We start from the raw sequence: 7,131 nt of genomic DNA, 5'->3' as shown, positions 1-7,131 counted from the left end.
TCTCTTACTCTGCCCTGCCATCTGGAAGCCATTTAGCACAAACTGACCCCCATCGTGCATGCACCATTATTTTTCCCTGTCAAAGTGCACACCATCTGCATTATGTGACACCCCTGATAGGGAAATGCACAGAAACAAAAGCAAATTTAGTAAATAACTAAATATTTTGGGGGAAAACACTTTATGATTGTGCCTTACTGCAGACAGACTGGAATAACACCATGGCATTCAGAGCCCCTGTAACATTTCCATTTTGCAGAGGTACCCAGTAGGCAGCACAGAGACATCACATTGTGCATTAGGGAATTGTATCCACTCACACCGAAATGTACTGGTGCAGTGCTTCAACATAAAATGCCAAAAAAGCAGAGACTTTAATAAGATTATTTTACTTGTATCAGCAATAATCTGCTCCATGACACAGGTGAATCACTGATGACAGATAAGACAATGACATGAATTAAAAAAAAAACATTACTGAGGCTCCTCCTGTGGGTGAGAGAAGCCCAGTCCTGCTATGTGAGCATAATCCCAGTGTTTTAACACTTTCATATGCTACCAACTTTATATTGTTGGCAAAGCCCAGGGAAGTCAGCAGAGCTGCTGCTGCAGGAGGAGCTGCTCCGGGACTGAACACACAGGAGTTAAATGCAGGCACTGATTTAACCCCTCCTCTGCCAACCAGCTGCCACCTGGGGGTGGGCACAGTGACAGCCTTTGGGTTGGGGACAGCAGGAAACCCCTCTTGCAAGGCTCACAGAGAAACCAGCAAGTGGCAACAACCTGGACAGGAAAGACAGGTGAAGGAGAATGGGCAGGCTCTTATATCCAAAGCTGCACACGGATGCAAAATGAAGGAGCAAGGAAAACCAACAACACTGACAAGAGTTGACTTGTGCAGAACTTTACAAAACAAACAAAAGAGTTAAAGGCAACAAACACAGAAGAAGCACTCACAGCCAGCTTCACTCCAGTAGGCCACAGTGCATTTCTCTGTCAGTTTCCTCTGTTTCAGGAATTGGAAAATTACCTACACCCAACGTGAAAAACCCCTGGTTTGCTACTTTTTAGTGCTGAACCCTTGCAAAAATCCTTGCAGCTCCCTCAAGGCCAGGATTTGGAAACCACCAGATCCTGTGGTTGCTGCACAGTCCCTGTGCCCTCACCCCTACTGGGCTCAGCCACCCTGGATGGGGCAACCACAGCCCAGCCTGTGCCACTGGGGTGGAGCAAGGAACCCCGAGACACCCTTCAGACATCAACAATAAAACATTTAAAAGGCACAAGTTATGGAGGAGATCAAAAAGGAGAGGTATAATATAATTAACTTGAAATTCCAGATTGATGTGAGAATGCAAACAGAGTGAATTCATGAGGTTTACAAGCAACAGTGAATTAAAGCACTCTGAGACTGCTCTCCCTAAATGTTTAATTATAGACAGCTTGTGTGCCTTTTTCCCTGCAAACAGCAAATTATCACCCCCAGGGCACACAATCTTCTGTTCCACACTGTAGTCCAAAGACCATATACAAATCTTTCTGGCACTTTTGGTGCCTTTTCCATGCTTCCACATTCAGAAAGTAGTTCACAGCTCCACCTCAATTAATGCTCACTCTTTTCTAACTGCCTCACTACTACAGCCAACAATCCATTAGCAAGAAAAGCAGAATCCACAAAAAAAAACTTCAGTAACCCAATTACATTTGTTAAAAACAAAAGAAACAGAACTTTTTGAGTACAAACTTACAAGAACTAAAAGAAATCCGCATCATTAGCTTCCCACTGAAAGCTTCTCTAGATCATCTTACAGTGACTGTAGGAAAAAGTTTGTTTCTCACAGTCTCTCCCAGCCAGCGTTGGTGACTAACCAGCTTGGGGACTGGTGGCAGAGCAGGATGGGCCAAACAGCAAAGTCACCCAGCTTTTAAGGTGGATTGAGCAAAACACAAGGTCCCTCCAGCCTCTGATGGTGCATTATTGTGACTTCAGCTAACAAATGTAATGCTAGCTTAAATATACTGTGTGTGTTTACACTTCACTGAACTCCTGGTGATTGAAGGGTACACACACCCTACAAGGCTTCCTCTATTGTTCAGATAAATTTATATGCCCCAAGATCCTGACAACCCCACCACCAACAGCACAAAGAAAGCAAGTTTCCCTTCTCAGTGCAAGCAAAGGCAGACAAAAAGGCCAGAGTCCAACAGAGATACCTGAATGCTTTATAATCAACATTATGCTGCTTAAAAACTTCCCAAAGAAAATGCTCCAAGGATTATTTACCTTGCACTAATAATAATTAAAAAAAAGTATAAGCACCTAAAAAAATACAGGGCATATATCCACCTTCACATGTCACAACCCTCCTGTGTGCTGAAGTGATAGAATCTCAGGGAAGGGTAAACAGAATTTTCTTTTGAAGGCTTTGACAAGGGGGGATTTAAACTCTGGTACAGATCCCTGCTGAAAGACAGAGGCAGACCCAGCAAACCCATCAGCAACGGCTCCAGCAGACAATTATCCATGCAAGGAGGGCAGCAGCAGCTCCTCAGGCAGTGCTGAGCTCCTGGTGCCCCACTCCCCATCAGCAGGGAGCAGAGCAGCCCCTGCCCTGGCCCAGGCACAGTACCTGGCTGCAGTCAGCTCAGCAGCTCCCACGGGGACAGCATTGCCAGAGGCTGCACACACAGCTGAGGGATGCTCACAGGGATCCAGGGGAGAAGCCAACTGATTATCATCACCTGGCCCAGGAGGGCTGCAGAGAGAAAGACAGAGAGAAAGGCAGCCTTTAATGTCTGAGTTACTGCAGAATTACTGTTGTTGGTCCTTCTGAATCCCTGGACTCGAGCATGAATGAGCTAACTTGTGTGTTGGGGAACACAGAGGAAGTTGGCATTTTTAATCTAAAGTTGCTTTTGTTCCCACAGAACTGAAGTCTCTGGGTTTTTGTCTGACTTACAACTGCAGAAGCAGTGAGACAGCACAACCCCACAGCAAATGAACCCCATTGTGCTCCTGATTATGAAAAGCAAATGAGAAATGGAGCTGCAGCTTGAACAAGAGAAATTACAAGATTCCCTCACTCAGAAACCACATAAAATACAAAGAGCTTGATGCTGGTTTCCACCTGAGCTGGGGAGTTCCATCAGTGGGGGCAGAGAGTCAAAGGTGTCCAGGTGCTGTGGAGAGCATCCAGCCTTGTCCCATTCCTGGGAAAAGCCACTGGGTGCCAGCAGCTCATGACTGAACAAACCCATTTGGAAACACACAATAAGGAAAGGAGCTATGCTGAAAAAGAGACTTTGTTTATTTTTACAAGACACCAAACCATGGGAACCCCCTGCAAACAATGTTTTTGCTGCTACTTCAACCTGACTTTGCCACATGACCACCCAGAGATCAGGGCTCTGGAAGCATCATTTTTCCCTGAAATTCACCAAAATTCTCAAGTTATTTGTAAACTATTAAGTGTGACCTTAAACTGCTGATGGAATTTCACACTGCCCTGGATCCCCTCTGTCCATGCTGTTTCCTGTACTACCTAGTGAATAAAACACTGAACACACAGGGATGGTACCCCACACACAGATGGATGTGAGGTGTATAAACTCAAAACTGTCACTCAGCATTTGCAATTCCAGCTTATAAATAAAAAGCTCTAAATCAGAGAACTCAGCTTTAACTCTAAGTGATTATTGTCTTACCTAACTTCAAATCCAGAGATCCTGGATGATTCTCTACTGTAATTTAATTTTGAATCAAAAAACATAACAAACAGTTAAAGTTTATTATAACAATGTCAGTGTTATTCTGGTAATGACTGAAGGCTGCTGGTCAGTGTTTTTCTGGTAATGACTGAAGGCTGCCATCTGAATGTACTCACACTCCCCTATTTTATCTGAAGGATTCTGTACCATGTTCATGTGGGGAAAAACAATTACAGCTCTGAGCAATTGACTGCCCACAGGTTCTCTGGTTGAACCACACCTGAGGGCTCTGCCTGTTGTAGGGACCTTTGAGCCAAGGTGTTTACAGGTTCTAAAGTCCTCTGGCTTATTACCATAAAGGGACAGGTTTTCATTCATTACTGAGTTGCAACTGGGGCGTCCTCTCTGGTTTGCCTTGAAATGAGTGCGTAGAAAGTAGATTTTTGACAACAGCACTTTACAATTTCTTTTTATGTACATAATGAGTGAAGTGAGGAGATGGGCAGGTTTTCTTCTTGGTGTGACAGAGCACTAAGGCTATTCCTGTAAACACCTAGAAAGCACAGCACAAACCCAAACTGCAGCTGAAAGTGCTGTGCCCCAGCCTGGTGAGAAGTGTTTGCTCCTCACCACTCACGTTTCCTGCACAACTCCCAACTCCTGGACAGGGATTTTCATAGTTTATGGACAAAGTAACCTGAAACTCAGGCCTGGGGAGGTGATGGAGAAGCTGCTCCTTGCCAAGCCACCCTGCTCTGTGCTGCACAAACAATGAAGCCATCCATGAGCTGCTCAAACGAGTTCCACAAGTGACATTCCCGGGAATCTCAACTGCCTTTGGCTCTCCAGGGGCTGCCACCAGGTCCCTGCTGCCAGCCCTCTGCAGCCACCAGCCTCTGAGGGCAGCTTGTTGCAAGAACTGAGCTCCATAAAAAGGCCATGAGCTTTTTCCATTCTGCTGCCTCAGTTCTGGGTCGAGCCGGGAAGAGGATCGACATAAAACTGCTTCCAAATTCTGCTTATGACAGGCATGACTGAAATAGTTTGCAAAGGAAAATACCTCACAGTTTAACAAGCAGTTGCTTACCAACAGCTGCAGCGAGCACACTGAATTCTGCCCCAAGACCACGGGGTTCAGTCTGTTATTAGTGTGTCACAAGAGAAAGACACTGCCCATCAAGTGTCCTCAGGCTCTTGAGTTTCACAATTTCACTTTTAAGGCCTCTACTTAGCCTTGAAAAGAGATTTTCCAAGTCACTGTTGGAAGGCAGGTATGCAAATAACAAGTTTCAGGCAAAGCTGGACCCGCAGTATTCATTACATATCAGTGAATGAATGAGAAATAACTTCATAAACCGGTTTAATTTCTTCTTAAACACAGCAGGTCTGACTCTATGTGAGAAGCCTTCGAGCCAAGGCAGAAATTTAAGATACACACAGGGACACAACTTGGCACACGTGGACACAGAGACAGTGAGTGCTGGGTGCTCTGCTGGGTCTGTTTGCTGCTCTCCTCCTGACATCCCTGAGATGCAAGCCTTAAACCCCCAATTTCACAGCAAAGTCATAAAACACTCTGATACTGGTGCTGGAGACAGAAGGCAGCTCCGGGTCTTGGCATTTACTCCCTGTCCATGTTTTTCCAATCAGGAGAGCTGGATGAGGCTCCCTTTGAACACTCAACAAGAGCTCCAAGTTTACTCCAAGGAAAACCAATAAGCATTTCATACTCTGCCATCTCCCAGCCCCAAACATTTGGCTGCTTTTAATGAGATAAGAGCAAGATTTGTGGATCCTGCTCTTACTCCAGAAATCTCTGGAAAATGGCACCAACAACCACAAGGCAGGACTGAGCTCTCAGTGCTCTGATCACCACCCACTGTTTTGTTTTCATCAGGACACAAGATGTTCTCACTGGGTACAGCAAGGCTGACAAACAAAATTCTTCATATTTCATACTTGGCTTTCTAATACTTTGGAGCAAAGAGTCAAATTTTTAAGCCTCAGTTTACCCATACATAAGAAAAAATATTAATCAATCCCAGAAAAATATTGAGAGAATTTGCTATTTCTGTTAAGCTCTTATACTGCAATTCTTTGGACAGGAAAAAGATCTAGCAGCACCTACATCAGTTACAAAATCATTCATTCAAACACATTGTATCTCCTTAATTTTGATCCATCTTATTAATTCCTTCATAATAATAATCTTCTCACAGTTCAGTTTGCAACTTAACTCTTACATTAACCATATTCACTGAAATAAACCCAGTGTCTAGAAAATCCAACAATAACCTGTTACAGTGACTCTGTGTCCCTTTGGTATTTCTGTTCTTTAAAAGTATTTCCATGATTACTGGGACTCCTGTCAATGATTCAGCAGAGAAGGAGGTAAGAAGTTATTTCTCATGTAAGAAATCAACATTACAGATATCACTAACTAAAACTAAACTTGTTTAGGGAACACCTCAGACCTGCTGCATAAGATACAAACAAAGCATTAAAAACAAACAAACCCCTCTTTTTTTTTCCCTCCTGCACTACTACTTATGAACTTATTTAAAACCCATTTAAATGTCAACAGTATTTCAGGAAAAATATGAGATTCTAAGATTAAAATGGAAATTGTGGCTTTATTTCCCAAGAAATTAAGGGAACATCCATCCTCACAGGACAAGTCCATGCACCAGCAGCAGCTTAAAAGCTCAGACACAGCAATGACTGAGGGTCACTTTTGCTAGTCACTGTGCTTAGATTTAGCCAAGGTTTTACTTTTTCCACCTAAAAACGCACTCACAATCAAAAGTTCAAGTTTTGGGCAATACACTGCCTTTTGTAAACCCAACAAAAGACCTACTTATGCATTTAAATATGAGATTTTGGAAAAATCTCTCAAATTCCATACTCTGAAGAAGAAATGCCTTAAGAGACTCAGACCAGCACTTTGTACTTAGGCTCAGCCTGGGCCAGGCTGAGCCCTGCTAAGCAGGAGCTGTGCAAACACAGTAATGAAGGTATCCAAGAAATGAACTGGCATGTGATAATTAAAAGCAAATAAAAACCCTGTCACACAGGGGGAACACGAGTTTGATGCCCAGTGCATGGCAGCAGAACTACACTTGTGGAAAAAAGGCACTGTCACCAAGAGACCAGAACTGGCTCCTGGGGGAATTATTCCATATTTCCATGCTGTTCCCCTGAGCAGGACTCGAGGAATCAGCAGAACAGGTCTGGGTGCTGGGTGCCTGGAGCACGCAGGGAGGGTGGGGCAGCCCCTGAGTCACAGCTGTCCCCAAGGGAGGGACATGCCACCACCCTGGCTGGCCACAGGACACGCGGCGGCCCAGCTGCGGGCACACGGCTGCGGTCCCAGAAACGGGAGAGTCCCTGCCCTTCCAGCACAACCCCAACAGCACCAGGAAG

Source organism: Molothrus aeneus, chromosome 8 (genome assembly GCF_037042795.1).
Source record: "Molothrus aeneus isolate 106 chromosome 8, BPBGC_Maene_1.0, whole genome shotgun sequence".
Classification (NCBI taxonomy): Eukaryota; Metazoa; Chordata; class Aves; order Passeriformes; family Icteridae; genus Molothrus; species Molothrus aeneus.
This window is presented reverse-complemented; position numbering follows the sequence as displayed.